Raw genomic sequence first — 26,767 nt, 5'->3', positions numbered from 1 at the left:
TGGTTAGACCTCAACACAGGAGGATAGGAAACAATGGGGGAAAAGTAGAATATTTCAGGCAAAGTGTCCTAGTTTCAGAAAAGGCCACTGGCTTTTTGTACATTTGCACGCACTTTCTCACATTACGAGCTGCCAGGTTTCTACTGAAGCCCTTGTCAGTCAATCTGCCTCTGTATTTCTCCCTGGTGTTCTGTTAAAGCCAAATAAAACCTATTTGCCTCTATTTTCCCCATTGTAGATGTATGTAAAGTTATCGGCTTCTTGCAGGTGTCTGATTCTTGCATTTGTAATGACAGTTTAACAAAAAAAATCCACCAAACCTGAGGCCACAGAAAAGCTTTCACAAGAGGGGTCAAAAGGGTTTCCTCTTCTCCTAAAGGTCTGCTGCATTATTAGCAGTGCCGTGCTAGAGATATTTACCTGTTGGTTGCTTTTCAATTGATTCAGCATGTGGCTACAGGGAGGTTGGAGTCTTTAGATTAGATCCACTTCAAGTTAAAACCTTGGGAAAATACCAGGGCGGGAGGGGGGTGGAGGGAAATAACTGCTCGTCCTGCTTGGGCTCCATTATGACTATTCTCTCTAAGTTCAGCCTCAATTAAAAGAAAACAAGCAAACAACAAATAGAAAAAAAACAATCCCAAACAATTAGGGTTTTGACATCTAAGAAAGCCAATATTGGATGAGGTCATCTCATCACAGCCCATAAAGCTATCTCTTCCTCCCTTTGTAATACACATGTTCCAGTCCAAGTTCCTCCTCAGTCTTTTTGTGGCTAAAGTGAACTAAACATCTCAAGAAAAAATATGTGTCTGATTTATTGGATGTCTGAGAGAATTAATGCTACAAATTCAATAATGTCTAATTTCAATTCAGTAGGAAAAGCAAACCCCAAACTCATAGACCTCCCCATGAAAGAATTAAGGAACAGATTCATAGTTTATAAAGCCAGAGGGGAGCAGCCTGCACATCAATCCTGACCTCCAGGATAGCATAGGCCAGACCATTTCTTCCCTGAATTACTTTCTTTTTGAAGTAAGGCACATCTTTAGGACAAATAGTCAACCTTCATTTTCAAATTGCCAGTGATAGAGAACCTAGCATAGCCACCAGATCTGTGCTTTTGATGATTAGCTGTCCTTCTCTGGCAAAAACATGTGTGCCTTATTTTTGGCCTGAAGTTGCCGTATTTGTATGTCAGGACATTGGATCCTGTGATGCCTTTCTCCAGTAGATTAAAAAAACAAACCGAAGTGAAACAAAACAAAACTAAATGAACTGAAACAAAACAATATTCTCGGTGTAGGTAGAGATGGATGCTTATCTTTATAACATTTTTTAAGAGACTGAGTTCTTTGGGAGTCTTTTACTCCAGTGTATGTTTTTCAGCCTTTTAATTATTCTCATTATTCTCCTATAAGACTTTTCCTGCTATTCACTTTTCAGCTTGGATTGCGGACATCAATGAATGTAGATGTTATGGCTACATTGCCAGCAAATACCATACCTGTATTCATTTTCTTCCTTTTCAATTCACCTTTGTAACCCTTTCTGGAGATGCTCAGGGGGCTCCTATTTGACTGCGTGCTCACTGTGGTCCCAAGCACTCTCCAGAGTATGTGTACAGTGTATTCTGTCAGTATGGCCTGGTTTCTTTTTTCCAGACGAATGCCTTTACTTCCTAATGTGTTGCTTGCATCTGTTTCACCAGGCAATCTGGTCTTCATCACTGTTTTATCTTCTTGCTTTTTTTGTTGGTTTTTTTTTTTTTTCCACTCCATAATCTTTGTGTCATATCCAGTCTTTGTCAGTGGTAACTGCACATTTTTTTCCTGGTCGTTGATACTAACACTAAATAGTTTAATCCCAAAAATGGAGCCACAAAGAGCTCCACAGAAAAGGCACCTATTGAACAAAGATTCCGTATTTATAGTATTGCTTTCCAATTCATCAATTAATTCTTAAAACATTTAACTTTATTATATTTTATTATGGCAGTTTCTGAAAGAAAACACAGAGTGACACTAAATGAAATTCCATACTGAAGGCTTAAGACATCTTAAGATCCTTTCCAACCCTAACTATTCTATGGTCATTTCTATGACTTGCTAATCTTTACACACTATAGTTAGAATGTGATCTCTCCTATATCTCAAGCTACTTGGACAAGATCCACTTTCCATAAATCCACTTTGAACATCCTACTTTCTGACAACAATGTTTTGCCTACCTGTTATAGACAGGCATCTGATCATTTCCATCACCCTGCTTTCCCTTTAGAAGCAGTGTTGTCGGAAAGCTTTTACACAGATATGTACATATTTTACATTTTTAAAGATTGGCAGAGTTTGCAGCCCTGTTCTTGAAGTCCAGAATTCTCCCTTTCATCTTTAGGGCTCTTTACTGTTGTTCTTTGGCCAAGGAGAGCGTTTTGGATAATATCCATCTTCTGTGTAGAACACAAATCTTCAACGGTATGAAACATCTGCATTGACATTTAAGTTGCAGCTTGTTTGGTGAGTACAGTGACCAGAGAGACAATCTATAAAATTCATTTTATGTGTGTGAATGAATGTGGAGCTAAACAGCAAAGGCAGGGCCTAGAAAATAACTGAATGAGTAGAAATATAGACAGACAGCAACCCACAGTATCCAACAGCAGCTTTAGCCAGCCTCCTTTTCTCAGATGTGCAAGAACAAGCATGGGAGATAGTACTGACAGCTTTGTGAAATGAATTAAGATATTAATTTTAAGCTGTATAATTTGTGTGTATTCTACCATTGACAGAGGACAGATAGACACTGTTTGAGCTGCAGACAACACTTTTGTGCCATGTGTCTTACCTCAAACATATGAGTTTTGTCCTTACAATACCAAAGAACAAATATTCTCTGCAGGCAGGAGTTTTAAATGAATTGACTAAGGGGTTTTCTAAGCCGCTGACATAACTTTTACATAAATCTTAAATTCCTGAGGATGTTCCACAGAACTAGCGAGAAAAAAAAACCCAACACAATCCCATGCAAGTAATTAGAAATGATCATCAGGAAGATTCAGGGAACTATAATCCCCTAGAAACTTAGCTTAGCAGCCCTGGGGCAGGTGGAGAAGAAAGTTTGGAAGAGATACTGGTAGAGAGAGATAAGAAGATGTACATTTCCCAGTGGCCCATCTAACATCTCCCAGCAGTATTTTCTCTTCTCTTTGACTGAAAAGTGGAAAATATCCTTAGCTAATCATTTCTGGAAGAAATTGGAGACTCAGAGTTCAACATATGGAGAAAACCTTTGGTTCCAACAGTCTACTTTTCATGTGCATGTCTGAAGCTGCCAGACACATGCTTCCTTCACATCTAAAGTATTTCTTCTGACCACTGATCTTCCTTTTCATTTTCTTCCCTCAAGACTGGGCTGTTGAGGGAATACTTCATTACAGAGAGTGGATGTTTTGTTTGCCTCACACTCTTTATTTACTCCAATCTGTTGCATATGCTAAGGTCTCTTATTCAACCTGCCCTGGAGAGTGTTTACCAGCTATCAAATACCATAGTTAATTTGATGTGGGGCTTTAATCTTAAACCACCTGCTTTGACCCTGATTTGGCTAAACTATAACATGCATTAGCCTCGGTGCAGAAGTGGATATTTTTGGAAGTCACAAGAAAAATGTCAGTTTTCAAGTTACAGAACATATGGCTTTTCTGAATTGTTTTTTATGTGCTTTTCTAAAAAGATGCTATTTTTGTGCCTTCATAACTACAGAACATCTGAACTTTACCAGTTGAAACTTCCCAGGTGTTTACTTCATGCTTCTCACAGTGCAAATAAACAGGTTAAAATAATGGAAGTATAATCCATTTAACACACTTCTGTGCACATTCATATTCTAAAACCTCTATGAGAAGAAAAGAGGAGAGTCTGGACTCCGAGAGCTTTTAGGCACCTTCATGTTACTAATGAAAATTTGTTCCAACATTCAGTCCTTTTGTAGGGTGAATGAAAAGTATGGAGAGATATGTTACAAAATCAGCACAATTCAGGAGGTTTGCTGCTGTTTGATTGAGACAGGCTCCACTGCTGTTCTAAGCAGACTGTGACACTTCTTGGCACGGGGTTTCAGACGGGTTAATGGAAAGCTGATAGCTAATAGGTCTCACGGATTTAATCATGAATCATGTACTTGGTTTTGTTCAGTAATTTCTCTCTAGCATAACTAAATAGAGGGGAGATCTAAGCAGTAATAGTTCAAATTGAAAAAGGTTTTTATTCCCGTTGTGTTTGCATGACAGTTTTCAATCAATATTTCAACTGTATCAGTATAACCAGTGCATTAAGCTTCACACCAATCCATTCTGGTTTGCTCTTTCATCTGTGGCAGCAGTCAATATACAGTCTTATTAGGCAAAACTTGCCAAATAGATAAACAACAACCTAAGGGAAACTTTTTCCTAACTTTGTTTGTTTAGGATATGAGCTTACATGTTAAAACAGCAGGGTACATGACCATTATCAGCTTTAATTTATATGTCTATGGCTATGACTATGTCTATGACTGTGTCTATGTCCATGTTTGTATCTATGTCTATGTATATGCGTATGCATACACATGTGGATATCCATACACATATGTATATGTATTATGTATATGTATACATGTATGTGTATGTGCATGTATATGCATATGCACATATATATGATTGTAGAGATAGGACAAAGGGTAAAAGGTTCAAACTTAAACGGGGAAATTCAGGTTAGATATAAGGAAGAAGTTCTTCCCTGTCAGGGTGGTGAGGCACTGGCACAGATCCTCCAGAGAAGTGGTAAATGCTCCATCCCTGCCAGTGTTCAAGTCCAGGTTGGACAGAGCCTTGGGTGACATAGTTTAGTGGGAGGTGTCCCTGCTCATGGCAGGGGCTTGGAACTGGATGAGCTTAAGGTCCTTTCCAAACCAAACCATTGTATGATTCTGTATTGGTTTTGGCACATTGCTTTACCTGGCATCATGGCTGTTAATGCACTAAGCGGTGCCCATGACAGAACTATCTGAACTGACACCTGCATCTTTTGTTATGTGGATGAAATGGATTTACAGCTACAGGACATCAGCTGGTTTTGCCTGTCATGTATTTCTTTCTTCCAGCATTGATTGCTTCTCATTCACTGAGAATTCAATGCCATGGATGTAAGGAGTATTCAATGCCAGTTCTTCAGAAGCTTCATTTTACAACCCTTTCTTAGCAGAACTCCTGCACACTTGTATTTGGTTTGCATGGGAATGTTTTGGTAGCAGAGGTGGCTTCTGTGAGAAACTGCAGGAAGCTTCCCCTGTGTTGAACAGAGTCAGTGTCAGCCCAAGATAGACCAATCACTGGCCAAGGTCAAGCCCATCAGTGACAGTGATAGTGCATCTGGGATAACATGTTTAAGAAGGAGAAAAGTTGCTGCACAACAGTAATTGCAGTTGGAAAGAGCAGCAGTTTTGCCCATGCTAGTAACTGGTGAGTGATCTCCCTGTCTCAACCCATGAGCTTTTTGTTGTGTTTCCTCTCCCCTGTCCAGCTGAGGAGGGCAGTGACAGAGCGGATTTGGGGGGCATCTGGCCTCCAGCCAGGGTCAACCCATAACCACCCGAGTGAAGACATGGGTTTCTGTCCATGGTCTCCTTGGGAGGAAGGAGAAGCAGCTGTATGTGACGTAGCACATGTGTGGAAGCTTCATAGGCAGCAGGACATGCATTTTGCTATGATGCTGTAAGGGAGGCTGAGGCTGAAGCTTCCACCAAGGACTGGCTCCCCCCCAGGGCAGGCTGGAACAGCCACCCCTTCACAGGCAAAGCCTTTCATCCCGGCAGAAGCTGAATGTGCTGAAAATCCACCAGGAATTACCCATGTGAAGATTATAAATAATTGAGAAAAGAGATGTGGAAATGGCAGGAGTGTAAAAATCTGGCTTCTCCCTTCACAGTTTGCAAAACAACACCCGGAGCCCAGCTGATAACACAAAGAAGATCCTTAGCATTGGCTTGCCAGAAACAGAGACAGGAACCAGCAATTATGTGAAGTTCAGCAGGTGCTGGCACTGGTAAAAAGAAGGGAGATTTCAAGCAAATAAGGTGAACTGGGCAGGCTTCCTCAGAGAGCATGTACCACATTCCATCATTGTTAAACTGGGGAGCCAAGCACAGCTTTTCATTTTCAGCTCCCTGCAAGATTGATTTGACCTGTATTTAGTGAGGGACTTGAGTCTTTTGTAGCCACCTGGAGCAGGGGACAGGCAAAGGCCGAGGTATTTCCCTGCCCAGGTGGCCTCATAAATATCTTGGTGAAATTGATTTTCTTTCATTTACTTTGGCACTGCTTGGGCACTGCTTGATTAAGGGGTGGTGTGTAGGAGCTGACATGCCCAGAGATAGACAGCCACATCTGCTAGCCATTTGGATTAATTATTACACCTGTACCATAAAACACATGTTAATAAAGGGCTGGTGGACAAGTTCAGGTTGCAGTCTTTAAAAAGGCCCAAAGAAAGCAGAATGCTAGCCATATACAAGAGCTAGCCAAACCTTTTGCTGATAAGATGCTGCAGGCTCCAACCATGAACAAGGAAGAGGCAGTGCCAGATACACACAAAAAATAAATCACACAGAGGAGGAAAGTGCATATCCTGACAAACTATGCCTTTGTAGTCTATTGGCTAAAGGGTGAACGACAGTACATGTTCTTTCTTTCCTTCTTTCTTTGCTGTTAGATGTAAAAGGAAAAAAATCATTAATCACTCTGCAGGATACAGCACTTAAATGGGTAAAGTTGCTGAAGGGGTCTGGTTAGCATCAGCCGATTTTTCATTTCCTTTCAGTGGGGACAGTGTGGTGCTCTGGAATCCCTGGAGCCCGGGAGCATGAATGCAGGTATTGAATTTTCAGGAGGAGACAATTAAGGCCAAGTATGTGAGATACAATCATATTTAAATTAATTCAGGTACCTTAGCTGAAGACCTAAACCCTCTGCTTTCCTCCTTCGTTGGGAGGCATACCTGGGAGCGCTTTACTGGGCTGGCATTGATCATTAATCATCCAAGCTTGGTGTCAGTTGTGATGGAGCACAATGGAGCTCTGTATTTATTTTTGCTTTCACTGAAAAGGTTTACCATATTCTTGCCTGTGGAAAATCGTTTTGCTGAGCAAGTTCTTCAAACAGCCTTTGCCATGTTTTCACAGCCCTTTATTCAGAGATTTCCTGTAGCTAGAACAGAGTGAATGTGGGCCCTGAGCCTGGTGCCAATTCTCTATTGTTAGATATCTCCTGAACAAAACTGACTTCCATCACGATGTGCAGACGAGCCAAAAAGGAAGAGAGAGCACAGGACCATTGTGAGGACATCCGCGGTTCTCCTTATGTTGGGCTTCATCTGTGTTTGATATTGGTCTTTACCTGTTATCTTGGGGAGTTCCTTTGGCACATTAATGCTCACTACTTCAAATATCTTCAAGGAAGGGACTTATCATCCTGCTCTGATGCCTAGCACCACTGAGTTAATGAAACCTTTCCAAAGGAAGGAAGCCAAAGTCTGCACCTGTCCCTCAAACCTGCCCAAACAGTAATTCACCCACAAACCCAACAGCTCAGTACATTTGGTCCTGACCTTTGCAATTGCTCTGATGAAAGTTGGGGTCTGTGCTGTGCCACTGTACCCTGCAGAAGTCATGGGAGCATGCTTGGCAGGTTGACCGTGCGTTATGGATATTGCCGTGAGGTTTGAAACTCTCCAGTCACTAGTCTGGTTTAAGCCCAGGTCTTCCTTAGTGCAGCCTTTCAGTTCTTAAAAGGGGCCTATAAGAAAGATGGGGAGAGACTCTGCAGCAGGGCCTGTTGTGATATGTTTATGGACATATGACATATGGACATATGACATGCAGGGGATAGGAATATGGCCACATGAAATGTACTGTGATACAATTTTTAGAGGTAGACCTTGATAAGTCAAGTTTGATAAGGCTACGTATCTTGGGAAGTGTGTTTCTTTGCCTGAAGGTTACTTTCCCCTAGAGCCTCAATTTACGACTTTGTGGTCTTCACCTGTATATGTTGTTCAGCTTGTGCTGTTTGCAATACAAAAATGCAGAGAATTTCTGTAAATGAGGTAATGGCTAACAGCATGTATACGGTCAACATCATACCCTTACAGAGCATAACACTGGTTTTGCTATACTATGTTTTTTCATTGCTATGATCTTTCCCAATTGATATCAGTATATGCAGAGATTTTAGCAAATGGAAAAAAATATTAATGTTTTTATTATTTCTATTGTACTCTAGAAAAAACAATGGCTTGCAACAGAGTGGCACTAAAGGGAAGGTCCCCTTTTAATAGACGAAAAGTGTCTGGGACTGGTTTTGGTTACTTCAGCTGGTTTGGGGCTTTTTTAGTTCTCAAATCTCTCTTGCATATTATGCAGGTTAATGTTTCCTGAAGAAGACTTTAACTGAGCGTAACATGAGAGTAACTCTCCTTACAGACCCAAAGACATGCATATACTTAAACACTTTGGAGGGCTGGAGTTAAAATTAACCTTTAATTTTCTTTATTTTCCAACCATACTTTTGTAGTCTTCTTTGTATTACCACTATATTATTCAAGAACATTTTTGTGGCTACTCTGATCATTAGATTTCTGTCCAGGTAACATATACCAACTTTTAGTAGCTGTAGTATCCGAATTACAGTGCACAGAAACTACTGGTACGTCAACTACATTCATTCTTCTGTACTGGAATAATCCCTGGAATGTATTAATTGCAAGTTTAGGTCTACTATCCAGCTCCACCTTCTGGTAAACTCGTATTAAATCTAACTTATGAAGTTTCTTTCTACTTGCAAAGACTGAAAGCAAATTCTTTGCTTTGTTACTATGATACTGAGCAACACTTAAGGGTGAATTTACTGACCTGCATTAACCCTGACAATCACTGAATTTGTACCCTATCATCTGCTTTAGGAATACACGCAAAAAGAAGCAGCACTTTCAGAGCATGAAATAAAGATCATTTGCATTCTCAAGGTACTGAAATTTCTGACTTGTGACATCTCTTAATGAATAGGTCCTGGGTTGGAAAATTACATAGTGGCTTCTTCAGACCCATACTGTCACAGTCCTTTTAATCTTACCTATCCTTGACAAAATATATCTAATGAGATATCCATTCATTCTTGCATGGTTTCTCAAAGAAGGTAAGCATAAATGCATTTACACTGAAAACTGAGCACAACTGGGTTTACTTAAAAAAAGCCCATTTATCTCTTCGCTTCTTATCCCCATTTTAAAATATTTTATGTAATCAAACTGCTAGCTGTCACATAGAGGGGATATCCAATACTGGTTTATGAAGCACCTAGGAGAGCTGCATGCCTAACTTGGGCAGGGCACAGGGACACTATGAATTTCAAAACTAGTCATTTAACTAATCCATTTATCCAGGCTCTTATCTATAGTTTTTATGCACGCTTCTTGCCTGTGAACTTGTAGTTTGCTTTTGAATCTTTACCTTTTGTATTTATGCGCTGCTGGTGTATAAAGCTATCTCTCTACTAAGAAAGTAACTGCGGTTGCAACACAGGCTTAAGAACCAGTCAGCAATCATCCGTAATGTTAACTTTAATATTTGCCATGACAAAGCTTCCCCAGGCCAACCAGACTCCCATGGACGCAGCCAAGGCACAGACTAAGGGATGACGTAGGCCAGTGAGTATTTCCCTTAGGCATTTTGGAAAGTGGTAGGTATGCGACTCTCCTTCACTGCTCATTTTAGTTTTGAGGATTAACACACTCTGTAGCTCCCATTCTCTATTTCTGAGAACATAAAAGACTGACAACCTGATTCACCTTGTGGCTGTGCAGGAAGTGCACCAGGACATACAGTCCTGGCATGCATCTTTTGCAAAACTTGACCAAAATGATGCAGTTTCTTTTCCACTTACTTCCCATAAACAGACAACCTTTGCATCTGACTGCCGCTTAGAATGGACTAAGCACGGACTCTTCATTATGTCAGTGTGCAGATAGCATGCTTTTCAATGTGCAGAAGGCTGAGGACAGTGTGAATTTTGTATTCTCTTGAACCAAATCCTTAGCTTCTTCCTGTGTTTCTACTCAAGCAGCATTCAGCTGTGCTACAGCTAATAGGAATTTTCCTGAGTAAGAACTTAGCATTTGTCTTCCTACTGAAAAAAAAACATCTATTGTTTCTTGTGTATGTTACTGTAGGGCATAAGATACTTGTTTTTCAGCCAAAGTCCCATAAGTCTAGGGACAAAAGGAAAACATAGTTCCGCCCCTCAAAGTGATCAGAAGACAAAAGACAATGAGCAGCTACAGACAGATGAACGAGCACACAGACACAGAGACAACGCTGGTCAGTGTGACGGGCTGCAACCTAACCATTGTCACCATAGGCGTCAGTGGAAGGAAAACAATTGGAAAGAGAAGAGAGCCAAGAGAGGCACTTTATTGGCAGAAGAATCCGCATCTCAGCACTTGGTGATAGGCCAGCCAGAACAAAAACCGGAACTGTTGCAATGCTGGGTGAGAGGGGGTGCAGAGCCCCCATGAGGGACACTCTCCTGGCAGGCTGGCCCCACATGGGACTTGTACAACCTTCCCATTGCAGCAAACCAGCACATGCCAGCAACCACGAAAACACTTCCGTCACCATTTTTTCCAGCCAGCCAATCCTGATAGTGGCTGGTGGAGCAGCTTTTGTCTATTATTACAGGGAACTCCTCCAGGAATGAGGGGCAGGAAAGGAGAAAATGTTGTCATTAGATCTGAACATGTAACATATGGGCACCGTTTGATGAGGCCCTCCGTGACATGGTTTAGTGGTGGTCTTGGCAGTCCTGGGATAATGGACTTGGTGATCTTAAAGGTCTTTTTCAATCTGGTTGATTGTATGATTTATGATTCTATGGTATGGCACCATAGGCTGGCCAAAGTTCCAATATCTTCCAAGTGAATGAGAGACTACAGGTAGCGTAAGAAATTACTAGACAGCTAGGGAGGAAAGACTAGCTCTTTACATTCAATGCAGGAGGTGCAGAGGAAGCAGAGGAAAGCTGCAAACAAAAAGTGATATCATCACAGTGGCAAGCCACAAATGCAAAATGCAAACTGGTAGAACTTGATGAGTTTAGCTGTATACATGGAAGCTCAAATCCCCATCACATTGTGCGAAGTGTGTACATGATCTGGGTGGGATTGATGCGTCAGACTCCGCCCTTGTAGACTCTGGGCGACCAGCAGAATGGTCATGCTGTCCCCAGTAATTGCAAAAGTGAGTTTTAGTTAACCTGAATTTAAACTCTTAATTAGCTGTACCATAAATAAGTGCAGCTAACACAAGTAAGATTGTAACTTGGAACAGAAAGTGATTCTTCTCTAGCAGTGACATGAATTGTCTTCATGGAGTGGTCTTCATGGAGACAGTCAATGGATTTGTGCCTGTGCCTGACTAGGGATTTGAGGGACTTCACACTGAATCAGGTGTCAGAAAGGATCACATTCATAAGACATCTTGAGTCTGGCTGGGCTCTGGCCAGAGGGAAGAAAAGTTACCTCTGAATTCAGTCTTTTTCAGGATATCTTTGTCCTAAGGTGTTAAAAATAGCACAGAAGAATGGTTGGCCACCACCAGACTGAAATGGCTAGGACACTTCCTTTTCTTTGAAAGCTCTTCTATCCCTTGGGTGGAAGGAGACTGACCCAAAAATGCCCTGAAATATGATGAAAAGGATACTTCTTGGCTACGGTTTCTCCTCATCATTTCCTATTGTTTGCAGTCTCTTCCTCTGAGCTATCTGTCCTCTTTTATTGAAATGTCAGTCCTGGCAAGCAGCACTAAGACACTCCAGACAGGCAGCGATGTGTCAGAGATACAGGTGCATTGGAAAGTCAGGGTTGTGTCTTTTCCGGTTGCTGACAGATGTTTACTTGAGAAATCTAGGAGGAGACCACAGTTTTATTTCTAAGTTCCTAATCCTGTGCTTTTCTCACCAACCAAATTCAATGACCCCTGCAAAGGTTTTCCCTATTAGTCTTACTTTAAGCTATGTAACTCTGGAGGTCAGTAAGAGAGCTGTTTTATTGACCCACAGTTTTATTCTCATTGGTAATTCAGTGCTTCGCTTGGTTTTTGGCCTATAATGACAATAGTTACCAGTCTATAAAGTACTTCATCTCGCTTTTTCTTGCCAGTTGAGTTCAAAGGCCTTACACACTATGTGGAGATCCTCTATATTTGATCATTTTAACTCTCTTCTTCATTCATAAAGGGACATTTCCACGCCTCTAATAAGTAACGGGATACAAAAATTACAACTGTGATTAAAAAAACACAACTTGTAGTCTGTCATGGTATTTCAAATTTCTTTGCGTTTAGATACTCAGTTCAAAATTGTACGTGCTAGACCTCTTAGTGGTTAGGGAAAACAGTGGGGAGTTACTAGTCTGGAGCCAGAGGGTGTCTGATTTTTTGCTGGAAACTGGAATATCCAAGACAGGAGTTGAAGGAGCCAAAAGTCCTTCAGAATAATTTTTCTGTTTTGCAAAATAAACAAAGGAGGATTCAAATGAAAGCAATGTTGGGACAGATTCCCATAGGAACACATAGCATATTCTGGCAGAGTCCTGTGGCTCTTTTCTGTTTTGATTTATATCAATCAGCAGCATAAACACTCTTTATCACTTACCAGCTGCCAAGTACCAGCAGAACCTACAGGAATAATATGATTCAGTAATCTACAATAGTTATTTCTTGGTTACCTTTTCATTTCCTCATCTCTGAGCTCTCATTTAGCTGCCCTTGTGCATGTGATCTGGCTGATTTCTTCAGCAAGAATAATAAGATCCAGTACAACTTCCCGTCTCCTGCCACTTTTCTCTGCTTCTTCAACAAATAGATTTTGTGACAGCCAAGTTATGGTCCCTATAGAGCAGACAGTTGCACCAATGCCTTACACCACTGATTGTATGTGTTGAACAAGAACAAGATGTACCAGTATGACATAGTTGTACTGGAATAACTGTATCCACAGTAGGGGAGCACTCTACCAATTTAACTGTGATGAAATAAGTAAAGCAGTGCCAACTGCATATTCAAATGTGTTCTTAGAAATCTTGAACAGAAGCAGGGAGTTGCCTATTTCCTTAACCCCTGATCCAGCTTCAGAGGAATGTCTCACCTCTAGTTCCACATCTACATTGACATCAGTCGTAAATGACCAGCTTAGATCAGCAGGGCGGCTAGTGGGAATTGCCATTTTTCTGGCTATAACCATGGCAAGCAACTAGGAACTGAGAGTTGAATGGACTTTGTTCATCTTCCAGGACAAGAAGACTGTTCTGCACTGAAGCCTCTGAGCAATCTAACAGCATGTGAATGTACTGTCTTTTACACCTATTTAAATGCTTTGTGGCACACACAGGGAAGGTACACTGCAGGATGCAATAACGTGTGTCCTTCAAGTTAAAAATACATAAAGGAACATTCCTTTTAAAAGAACTGGGGTTTTTTTTCCACTTATATGTTACGTCAGCTGCTTTTAAGATTTAGAATGTATCATTCTTGGCTGTTTAAAACAATACTTGAAGTAGGATATTTGTTCGGATTCTTCCTGCCAGATACTGCTAAACAATGCACTGGTGTCAATAAGTCACTTCCCACAAAATGAAAACTATTTGCAAGGTGATAGGCATTGAACACCAGGAGAGACTCAAAATCTTGTGATATCAGCTCATTGCTTTACCCTGCACAACCAGGGAATTCCAGAAAACAGCCCCCAAAAGGTTCTCCAGAGATGATCTCCTCCATTCTTCTGCCACACAGGGCACCAACTCCACCTACGGCATCCCCAGCAGCTGCTTTTCTCTCTGCACAGGCACAGCAGTGAAAGGGAATACCACCTTCTGGAGCCAAGGGAGTTGGAGATAGGCAACATTGGAAGCTGAGAATATCATTGAATGGAGAAAGACCTTACTCAAAAGCAAGATTTCCCATGTAAAAAACGCAGGAGATCAGAGATTTAGTCAAATTCATGTTATGGCCAAGTCAGTCTGCCGAGTCGTTACTGAAAGGCATTAATTTTTCAGGTCCTAATTCCCTTTCCTGGCTGCACAAGTTCCTATGCCTTGTCACCTACTCCCATCCTGGTGCTTGCCTGATCCCACTAGAGGCTGATTCACACAGCTTGCCAAGCAGTAAGTTCGGTATTATAGTGTTTAAACTCCCTATAGCACTGTGGGATCAGACTAGTAGCAGAGAGATGTAAAACAAACAGCAGGAGAACAGAGGTGGGAAGATGTTTATGGTGTGGAAGAGGAAGCAGGCCCCACAAACACCTTTCCTGACTGCTGTGTTTTAGGCTTAACTGCAACCTGGAATAGCACCATCAACCTGATGTTGACGCTTTAGTTGGACAATAAGCTGCCACTGCTGCAAAAACAGCAACCCCAGTGCCAGCTGCTAAACTCTTCCTCCACCCTGAGCCCCTCCTTGTGCTACCCTGTGTATCTGTGCACTCACATGAGCAGCCAGGCGAAGAAACCAGAGCTAATAGTTGTTCAGATATGAAGAAAATGTCAAGGCAGGACCTGTGCTGAAGGGATGAAGCAGGGTTGGCTCACTGCCTGTTTGGAAAGCAAGTGTCAAAGCCATGCCCCAAGCTGGGACATGGACTGACTTGAAGGACATCTGCAGCACAGCCATATCATACCATATCAGCCACTGTCCCACCTTCCACTGCAACCACTACCCCATGGGCACTCCGGTAGTTAGATAGCTTCCTTTCCAATAAACACTACTTGTGCTTTATTTGCCACACCATTAATATGCCTCTTTAAGCATCTTTCTTATGAGATTTTAATGAGGAACAGCAGGAAAAATGTTTTGTTAGCCAGCACCAGGGAAAACATCCATTTATTTTATCTTCAGTGTGACACTGACCACTCTCGTCACCTGCGGCTACTGTTCCAGCTAAATCACCCAGAGGTGCTGGACAAGAAGCACTTCATGAGGTGTTTTTTAAAAGCTCATTTCAGAAGAGGCAAAGAATAGAGGAAAAAGAGTTAGAAGCTGATATGCTAAAGTCATCATTGTCTGCCATGCTTGGGGATTGCATGGGAGGCGTTTCTGAAGGGAAAATAATCAGGCATCAGGAGCTCAGTGGTACTTTGTCTGTGCTACTTACATGTTAGGGGGATCATATTGGGAAAGTTGGTGAGAAATAACTCCAGCCCACCTTTGCCTTTGCTCACCCACCTCAGAGGTCTTGTACTGAAGAGATACTAGCTGTAGATTCAATATGTTTTCTCACATCACAACACTGCTTCTCTCCATGATAAGGTACTATGACATGGTACAGTCATCACAGTACAACAGCATTTGTCCAGAATGTTACCTTACACAATGGCAATTACTGCTGTTATTATCCTCTGCAGACTAATTTCACAACACTGACAATACCAGAGTTATTTCCCTTTGCAGCTCCAAACTCACATTATGTGCTCTAGCACTATCTCCTGCTTGTGATCCAGGTAACTGCATTGGCAGGGAAAGTTTTATGGCTTATACATCTTTGGTAACGTCTTGGTACCTGCAGTGGCTTTTCATCTATTGCCATATCCTCTGTACTGCACAGAGGCCTAAAGGAACTTCAGGCAGTAGAATGAGGGGGAAGGCTGAGCAGCTGCAAACCTTTACTGGTGGCAAACTGAACTCCCCAGCCATTTGTGTTCACAGTCTGTGATATGAAAGAGCTCAGTGCAAAAAAAAGGTGTGCTGAAGGAATGCTGTGTTCACAGGAAACACATTTTTCTCCTCTTGTGCAAAGGCGCTGTGGCTGGAGGATGAAACGCTGCTGCTGAGTGAAGACCGCCTGCCTGAGCCACGTTCTGACTGAGCGCTCTGCTTGAGCTTGGATTTTGCTCGAACCACAACCCTGCATGAATCCCAGATTATCTGGAGAAAGCAAAGGCACAAATGAGGTGTTTGTAGTGAGACAGTCTCCACTTAAATAAACCCGAAGCAACAAGGAGTTTTCTGCAGGACTAGCGAAGAGAAGTCTTGTGGGGCAAGGATGGGGAGTCTCAGGAGGCAGGCTGTGCAGTATGCTCAGAGAAGCAGGAGGGACATCTGGAAACAGCCAGCGCTGCTGTCAGTGTCTTGGAGATGGGGAGATGAGCCATGGCCCAAAGCTGGAATAGATCTGGCCACCATGTCTCCCAGCCCTTGGTCAGACCTGGGCAGAGTGTCCTTGGTGCTACCACATAAGATAATTCAGCATGTGTCCCTTCCTTGACCTTCAGGCAGGAGTTCTGCCAGATGAATGAATACAAAACCTCTCCAACTAAGTACATAGAAACCGTACTCTCAGCTGGAAATGGCTTTCTGCAGTCCTGGGGCCTCTCTCAAAAGCCAAGTCAGCATTTTATACAGGTCTGGGTACCAGAACTATACTCAAATTGCACTGTCGTTTGTTGAAGACAACTAGCAGAACTATTTGCCAAGGGGGAATGAATTTTGTTGAAGTGGAATTGTTTCACAAGCCTGTGATGGAGGGTTTCCGTCAGAGATAAAGCTGGAGGAGATTGTCTAACACTATCAAAAGGCCGAGGTTTCTCTGAATGAAATCTTGAGGTGTGACGTTGAAATTTCTTTCTGTTACGTTTTTCTTTGTAGTGTATATTTTGATTTAATATTTTTAAAAGAGCGCGTCAAAATGAAATATTTTGATCTACCCAAAATGAGCATTTCCTAGATTATTATTTGACAGGAGCATCTACCTTTCAGAGGAAGAGGAATGGATCCTGACTTACTAAATACCTACATAAAAAATACAAAAGATATTCCACATGTCTCAAAGCCATTATCAGTGTGAGCTAAAAATCTTTCTCTCATTCTTTTTCATGAGCATACTAGTAGGGCAAATATGCAGTCCTCCTGACCAATTCACTGAGTGGAAGCAGTAATTCAGGAGTACCCTGTGGCTTCCTAAGGAACTGTGTCTGAATCTCTCCCAGTGTTTGATCTCCTTCTGATAGCCTGCACAAACGCTAATGACTCTAATGCCTCTCACACTCTGTGCCTAATGACAGCAACTCCTGTTGCCAATCAGATGAGATTAGGGGAAAGTTGTCTAGTGCATACTGTGCATGACAGCCTGTTCCTAGAGCCATATATTGCCCCTAAATTGGCTAATGCAGAATTCAGGATGGAAATGGAAAGCTATTTGTGGGAGGCTTGTCCTGAGTCCCCGGCAGGGTGTGAGAATTTGTACTTAGTGCTGATGGTACGGTTATGCTGCTCTGCTGGTAGATGTAAAAGAAGGCTGCCAAGAAGAGACTCCAGAACCATTTCCTAAACAGCAGCGATAAAAATTACTGTTAGAGCCTAAATCTGCACTGCTTTCCTATATTCCAGGCAACTCCAAGCTGCCTGGGGAGCAAGGACATAATTCGCCCTCAGAGTATCATTAGGTGAGTTTTGTACACTAAGCTTTCTTATACCCACCTCACAAGAAGGAATTCTGAAAGGAAAAGCTTGGCAGGAGGCTGGGAAAGAAGTGAAGAAAGAAGAAACACAGCGGAGTGGGCTCAGCAGGAGCAGCCTGTGCGAGAACACCGTCCCATCAGACCACATTGTATCGCTGTGCAGTCAGACATGTCTTCTGAAACCATGAAACAACCTGTACCAGAGTGATCAGACCAAATTTTCATGCATTCCATTTGCTTTATGTAGCAGAGGTGGGGACCATTTTTCAAAGGCAAATTTTGGAATAGAATATCCTCTTTTGCTTTGTCTTAGCTATTGTAAGCACGACGCTAATTCCTTGCCAATCAGAAATGTCTATTGGAAATTTGTATTGTACCAATTTCTTTCTTAGAAACAGAATTTTCTTTTAAAAGGTCATCTATTTTTTTTTTTTCCCCTGCTTTCTGTTAATCAGGATGTTACAAACCCTTGGAATGTGAATGCAATTGACTGGGTTATATTTAGAGTTTTGATGATATTTTCTTCATTCAATTTTTCTCTTTTCTCATTATTTGTTTTGTTAAATTTGAAAGTGTTTTTTTCAGTTCAAATTGCTCACAGCACTGGGGAAGTTACAGGTAAAAACCCATAGCTCAAACCTGATGAAGTTGCACGTTAGCAGTTTCACTTTCAATCATTTTCTTTTTTAGACTAGTTTTGCTAATTTAACACAGTCCTAAAAAGCCATATGGAGCAAAATTAAAACCTAAAAAGTGAAAGAAAAGCCTTGACATTCTTCATGGTATTTGCTTTCAGTGATCAAAAGTAAAACCAGGCAAAATAAAATCGCATTTGGAAAAGCAGAAAAGGGCGTACAAACATTAAAACCTAAAAGGCATTCTACCTTTATTCACCCGAAGGAGAAATCATTTCATATTTGCGGCTTTTGTGTGAAACAGTTCTTTTGTTTTTCTAACGGATTTAATGCACGCATATGTTTGCGCAGTGACAAAACCCAAAAAAATTACATTCAAAGCTACGATGTTTTTCTCCAGCGTGAGTGGAAGTTGTCCTTCCTGATGCCTATAGCAGATATACTTCTCTATTTTACAAGCAGAAAACATATCTCCACATACACACAGACATGCACTTCTTTAAATATGAATGATTTTTAGAAAGAGGAATGTCCATAATAATGTTAGGAGTATCTAAGAATTAATTCTCCTTCAGTGTTATTTTCACATATGCTAAGTGGCAAAGCTACACAACAGACAGGTCATGTGAAAAAAAAAGGAAGTATATATATCTACTAGAACATTCTTACTTATGTTTTTCTGTTTACACAAGTCTCTTGCAAAGTTTTGTGTTTGGCAATATGATCTAGCTTTAACTTTCAGCCTCCAGAAACTGTATCTCCTAACAGCCTGTCCCTCTTGTTGGTCACAAGGAAGAGTTGCTTTTCAGGCAATTTTTAGATCCCCTCTTTCCTCCCTTTGCAATTTAATTCTATCCTATCAGAAGGTTCTGACTGGCATCTGCAGGACTGGACTCTTCTATGGGGGAAAATATCAATGTTTTATATCCTTCTCCTTCATCTTCAGCTAGAGATAAAAATAAAAATATTTTTCAGGAAAGACTGTGAAACATATTTGTCCCCTTTGACTTCTTAATTTTGGGTTACCTCATCACTTTGAGAATGCATTGATTGCAATCTCAAGATTATAAAGGGGCTGATAAAATTAATAAACTAAAGAATATTCATCTTTTTATCCCTTACTTTTTTACAACCAGAAAACGTTACTATGTTTCATGTTTACCATCCTGCAATATGAAACCTGCAACATGGGGAACTTTATTCCTTTTTCTGTTGCTGCTTTCCTTCTATCTACATTCCACTCTTTTCAACCACCTTTTTCCTAGTTTTCATTCTTTCCCTCTATTAGGCTGAAAGTGGTGTACAGGACCTCCACCTAGAGATAGCTTCTGCCATCTATAACCAGGGGTCTCTAGATGCTTCCTCCTTCACTTTTATTAGTGTGTTGGTTTAAGGAATAGTAGCCAGTTGATCTTACTAGCTGTGTAGACTAGCAATTTATGTCATAACCACTGTTACAACCTTCATCTTACTAATGAATTTAGCAACCTGTTTCTATTTTATCCCAGAAGCTCCCAGGAATACTTCTTATAGTCTATAACATTCCTGTTTGCTTCCTGTGATATACTGAGCCAGGTCTAAGCAATAATCATAAACTGCCGTTTGTAACATTTCTAGTTTATCTCCCATGTTGTGATTTATGAAGAATTGTAATATGAGGATTGCAGAAACCAGTATTTCTTTTGGAGGACTTCTTTGCCTCCCTGAGCCATGGCTGTGAGATCTTTGGAAAGTCACACAGCAGATCAGATGCTGGTTCATCCACAGCCAGTAACAGAATATTTTGGGCAAGTGTATATCCCACCAAGTCAGCTGCTAATATTTTGCTCTTGCTTTTCAGCGAGGCAGGCAGGCATGAGATACTCTGACTAAGACTCAACTTGCACATTCCCACTAAAGCTTAATTTGGCTGCATTGCAACATCTGTATCGTGCTGAATCCAGTATCTCTCTGTGCTTCCGCAGCCAAACTCATCTATCATTACAGGCAGCATTTTGGAAGATGGCAATTGCTGCTGCCTCTGGTCCCAACTAACTGGCAAAAAGAAAAGTAAATAAAGGTTCAATTTGTATTTTAAAAGCTGCCCAATTGCTGAGGTGACCCCTCTAGGCAGAATCAGGCCGGAGTTACTCCCTGGACACACTTCCCACACAAGAGTTGCATACCCTTGAAATTTAATAAAAAGAGCAAATGACACCCCATAATTTTTGTCCCAAGCACTGACTGAAAGGTGACATTACACAATAAGAGTAAATCTCCTGCTCTGCTTATACCAGCTGAGTACCCAGAGACATTTCTGCCATAGCTCCGAAACCAAAATAGCAATTGGTGAAATACAACCTTCATGCTGTTGTCAAAAACAAGTGCAAGTATTGTAGTTAATGCTTGGCAGCAAGCCGGGGAGCCAAAGTTCACCAGAGAGGCCCCACTGGGGATTCCTGGAGGCACTGTATAAATCTCTGCTCCGCTCCCCGTCACCAGCAGAGGTTCATGACACGCTGTGTATGGGAGCACCCCGAGAAGTATGCCCCAGGCTGCCAGCAGCAAACATACGTCAGAGACTGAAATAAATAGCATGAATGCACATGCCCTGTGTGTGCATGCACAAATAGAGGAGCGAGGGGCAGTTCTTCCTTTGATGCAATCAAATACTCAGTTCACAGTTTGATGAGGCAGATAGTTTTGATCTGATAATTGTTAACCCGCCACTGAGACTCTCATTCATTTCACTCTTTCTGGGCTTCTATATCTGACAATCATGGCCTGACCCTTTTAGCTCTCACTGGCCCAGCACCCATGGTGAATCTTCCCCAAGTAATTTGGCTTCTGACTCAACAGCTCAAAGTCAATCCACTGCACATCTTTTAGGGGACTACACAGTCCTATTTTAAAGGTTCAGAGTGATGCAGGATTTGCCTTATTTATTATTTATCTGTCCTGAAGCTTAAGTACATTTACTATTAAAAACCTGTGTCTTATACTAGGTTTGAATTGCTCAGCTGTTAGATCTTGTTATACCTTTGTCTGCTAGACCGAAGAGCCCTGCAATATCAGATATCTTCTCCTCACGTAAGTAATTATAGAACATGATTGAATTGTTTCTTATGCTCTTTTACGAAGTGAAACAAATAGATCCCTTCTAATCTCTCATAGTAAGCATGTTTTCCAGGCCACAAGCAGTCCTGGCAGGAGTCAACAGAGTCAAGAGAAGTTAGTTGAGCTACACCAGTCCTCACTTGCTTGGGATCCAATCCCCAAAATACTAAAATGAATATTTACAAACTAGAACATGTCTAGATGTGTAACTAGACTCCTTCTAGTTTCATACCTTTTATTCAGTTCATAGAAGGTATTCACTATGTTGACCACAAGTGCTGTCATTAAATTCCTATTCATACACCTACTCTAAAATGCCGACTACCTATAAATGAAAAAATAAGCAAAATTCATAATAAGCAAAATTCAAAATATTTATCCAATAGAAAATTCTCACATCTCACCTTCTTCTTCTATCCCAGCTTAAGAATTGAAATGTTAACATTTCTTGGAGAAAGAAACATTTTTACCAAAAATGGCAGAACATTTCATTTTCATATCCTTCAGTGCAGACATATCACATAAAAATTCCCCAAATTACAGCACTTCCCATGTGGATCAATGCTGTTGTGAATCTACATTGCCTTATTATGTTAAATTGCCTCATAAGGACTGCAGGTTGGCACCCTAATAAACATCCTTGGTGCCCTGCAAGGGGCCATGCTGCCTAATGAGACCATGTTCACTGCCCCCAGCTGGCCCATGCCTTCCAGAGCCAGGCAGAAACTGAGCAGCAAGAAACCTGTATGGCACCACGGGAAATAGGAACTTCCAGGGAGCTTAGCTCTGCGGAAAAGTTAACAACCTAAGAAGTTATAACACCATCGCTTGCTTAGTGCTGTACCAAGCTGCATTGAAATATTTTAGGTAAGTGGAGCACAGAAGAATTGTCCGATTTGAGTTGATGCTTGGACTTCATTGTCTTAAAGATCTTTTTCAACCTAAACAACTCTATTATTCTATGAATGAAGACTGAAGTATTTCATACTCACGGTATTCTCTGTGAAAACTCCCACCAACGACTTTTCATGCATATATATGTACACAGACATGGCACAAATGTCTACACACATATTGCACATACAAACAGAACTGCCATATGGACTCTAACATATATATAAATGACAAGCAAACACACATGTCCTGACCTCACACAGTCAGCATACCTAAAAATTAGACAGCTAGTGTAATAGATGTGTTGTCCAAAGTGCCTTCACCATCAGAGGAGCTGAATCTTAGGGCTGTATGAGTTGCTCGGTTTTGAAGTTTTCTCTCTGTTTACTATGAAGTGCCAACTGGCTGATTCAGACTAGCAGCTAAACATTAATATGTCTGAAAATAGACATTATGCACTCCAATACATGGTAAAAGCACATAAACATTCAATTATCCTATGATGCATGCGAGCACAAAGAGTGAGTATATAGTACTGCTAAGACAAGCACATACCCAGTTATCAACCTCGCAAACAGAAACAGAAACCCTTTTTACTAGCTCCGATATTTAATGGAGGTCCCGCTATTTTCTTCATGCATTTTCTTAAGCCTCAGCTCTTACAGCAAGATGATCACTGCAGAATCAGAGATCTACTTTTACAATGAAAATGTTGCTCTTCTGTCATCAAAGCTGTAAAGATCAGATTGAAAACATGACTCTGACAAGCTACAAAAGAAAAAAGGAGAACATGGACAAAAGAAACCAAAATCCATCATTTTCCCCAATCTTATGACTTACTCAGTCTTGCTCTGTTATTTTTAACACTGTTGGCAACACTGCAACAAGCCCATACACATTAAAAACACATTCACAGGGAAAACCTAAAAACACAAATACGTGTAGATATTACTGGCATGAACTCAACATATGTGTGCATATCTTAGCACCTCTGAGCAAACATGGATGTACAAACTATATGGATGAGGGTACATTCTGCACAATGTATGTATGTGTAACACCTGCAAACACTCAGCATGCATCCTGCACAATACAGTCACCCCACCACAGTTATGCACACACAAACATTGCAAACCCACATACCTGCAATTTTGGAAGCACAGAATAGTCTGACTTTCTGAGAAGAAGTAACAAAAATATTTTCATTTGTAATTGATACTTTGAAAGTAAATGAAAAATTTTGTTTTGGTTCAAATGAAAATGTCAATTTTTGGTTAGAAAAATAAATGAAATGCTTTTATGTCAAAATAGCAATTTAAAATGACAGATTTCCTTTGGTTTCAATTTAAATTGTTGTTCTGTTTTGAAAAGAAGAAAAAACACTTAACGCAGAAGGAAAACAGAAATGAGCATTGTGTTTCCATGGGCCAACCCAAGACAAAAATACTGTTTGGAGAAAATGAAAACCAACCAGAGAAATTGCAATGAAAAATTTTCATTGAAGTTTTCTCTTGGGAACCTTTATTTTCTAGACAGTGGTAATGCACATGTACAACTCCTTTCTTAGTCCATCGTCACGTATAACCTGTAGGAGTATTTCATAAGGGCATACTCTGAGCACTTTACGTACACACACTCATGGGCACTTTGTGCTTTTGACATGTGTGCAAGCATCAAACGCCTTGGCCCACAGCAGACACACACATGTGGTCTCTGTTAAGAAACCCAAGAAATAAAGCCAATTTTAGATCAAGTGAGCTGTGGTCCCCTGGCTCAGGTTCTACTGCAGGTGATTCTATAAACAAAGTTTAGTGCCAATGTGAAAGAACAAATACGCTATAAATAGTTCATGACTTCCAAAACCCCTTGTCTCATTCCAGTCCTTGTTCTAAACCAAACCAGCAGATGGGCTGAGAACACTTCAAACCCACTCCTTGAAATAAAATGCTGGAAATAAAGGAGAACAGCATGAAGGCAGTAAAACAAAATAGGAAAAGGAGGAGGGGGTTGGGGGGGGGGGCGAAAGGCTTTAATTTATTGGGGAGAGCACTGGGAATGTAAAAAAAGCAGGAATGGGAGGAAGAAAGGGGACATCATCCTGCCTGATTGCAATTGTCATTAACTTGCAGCAAGGGTATTAAATTGCAGCGTGGGTGCAAGTGCACGCGGCCCACCTCCAAACCAAACCTCCTCGGCATCTGATTCTTCTCTGCACTGAGTGATTTAATGCCCTGGCCCATGCGGTTTATTTACTGCCTCTTGCTCCATTTAATTGAACCCATGGGCCTTCACACCAGTACGGGTCAGTGACGAAGCATTTGTTACCTGTGCCAGGCAGCACACCAGAGGCAGGGGAGAGGGAGGGAATCGGCCCTTCAAGCACAAAAAGCAACAGTTGGAGCCTGTGCTGGGGGAACATGGTTCACTGTTGATTCTGATTAGTTTTATGAAGCAGGAGGTTACTCTGACATCTGGAGGGAGTTTGCGAGGAACTGAGACAACACAGGGCTGATGAAGCAGACTTTGCATATAATGTGCATTTACACACAGACAGAGGTGTTAAAAGAACTTGAGAAAAACCCCGAATTCTCTGGTGCAGCTTAAGTGCCCTAAACACAGTTAAGAAGGCAACCTGTGTAACTATAAACTTTATAGCTGCTGAACATCAAATAATGACAATTATCGTGCATTTAAGGGTAAGAACACAAGAGTATTGAAGTATTTACTTACACAAGAAACTGGGGATTGTGGCAACTAAATAAGGTGAGACAGCACCTATTAGGTTATTAAAATTAAGATACATTGAGATTAAATAAAACTGGAGTTATATGTAATTCAGTATTTCCATGTGCTGAAGGACAATTCTGCTGACTGAAAAAACTGTCTTCAGTGCTGCTGGAAAGGTCTCCACAGAAATGAAGTGGCAATAATAAAGTGCTAGTGGATCTCCAGGGGAGGTCACCGTGAAACGACTGCAGGTTTCAGAGAAGGTCGTTGGACATTAATATGTTGCTAATGCATCTGCTGTGCGAGAAACAGGCTTTGTTACGCCAGAAAAAGCACAGGGCTGCAGGACTAGCTCACTGCACCATGCCACGCAGACACAGCTTTAGGAAACTCTTCTTCAGGAAGTGTGCTATGAAAAGAACAGTAGGGCTGAGAGTGCATAACTCAGGAATAGAAACAAGTCAAATTGCCATACAGTGGACAAATAAGACTACAAGTAGCAGAGAGCTGTTGAAGAGCTGCAGGCAGTGTAAGAAAACACTGTTGAATCAGAAGAAAGAAAAAACCAAGGAAATGCATAATATTCGCTCATAGTATCCTGAGCACTGCACTAAAGCAGAAATGGAGTTTTTTTCACAGGAATCCTTACAAAATACATTGCTTCTGTTGTATAGGCTTCCGGCAGTTAGATGGACTGCCAGACATTACAACAGACATTATAACTATCAGAGACTAAGCAAAGAGGCATTTCATCAGGCGTGGCATTCCCAAAAGTCGTAGGACTTTGGTTTGATTTCAGACAGGTTGTGGCATTTCTCCGTGAAAAGGAAGACCTCATCTCCATCACACAGCCAAGCAAACAGGGCTGCTATAATTCTTTCAAACTTGCAGAAATTACTCACTATACTGTTCCAGTGCAAAGAAATGCCCCAGAGGTATTATATCTGAACAAGAATTGTGCCACATTGAACAGTTCTCCTAGGAGGCATCGCATCCTGCAGAAAAAGTCATAGGTGTCAAACAGATCAAACTTGATTCATAATCTAAGAGCTACTGGTCTTTTTTCCTGGCAGCACAGATAAACTTCTCTACCTCAAACACAACCAAGACATAAGAGCAGCCGTGTTGTATTCATCAATAAGAGCTGAGAATTTAACCACATTATGCCATATGCCAGCCAGCCCAGGTATTATGTGACTATTATCCAATGTTAAATGCATAAATAGATTATCCTCCTTGTGGTTTATTTTATTTTTAATAAATATGAAAAAAAAAAAAAGGAAAAAAGAGATGGGAACATGGCCTGTAGTGGATAAAAAAATTGATTTTTTTATTTAGATAAAAATTTGCACTCCAGTTCCAAATGACAGCATTGAACATTATGTGGGCATGACCGAATAAAACCTGAACATTGCAGAATCTTGGCATGATATCATACAGAATCAAAACACATACCAAAAGTGCAGGCAATGCTAGTTGAATGCTTTGAGAGGACGAAGAATGACATTGTAGTCACTGAATAAAAGCAAAAACCTAACATACGCATCTGCCACTGGTCTCAAGCTTGTGTGGGACTGTAAGGACACACAGTGCTTCTCAGGCATGCCTCAATGAGAAAGTCTGTATAATCTTTACTATCTGGCTGGAAGCAAGATGAGGATGGAAACAGAAAACCCTTGAGCTATGTCTCCTAAATTCTAAAGCTTTAAACCATAGTACATGTCCAGTAGTTTAATGGCTGTATTATTAAACATTTGGAAAGTTTTGAAAGGACTACAATGTGTAAAATCAGATCAGTATGTAGGCAAAGTTGTCAGCTTAGTGGCACAAACTTCTCCAGTTCATCATGGCAAGCTTTCAGCTTTAGTCTGCAATAGT

The sequence above is a fragment of the Psittacula echo genome, assembly GCF_963264785.1.
Source record: "Psittacula echo genome assembly, chromosome: 3".
In the NCBI taxonomy this organism is placed as follows: Eukaryota; Metazoa; Chordata; class Aves; order Psittaciformes; family Psittacidae; genus Psittacula; species Psittacula echo.
This window is presented reverse-complemented; position numbering follows the sequence as displayed.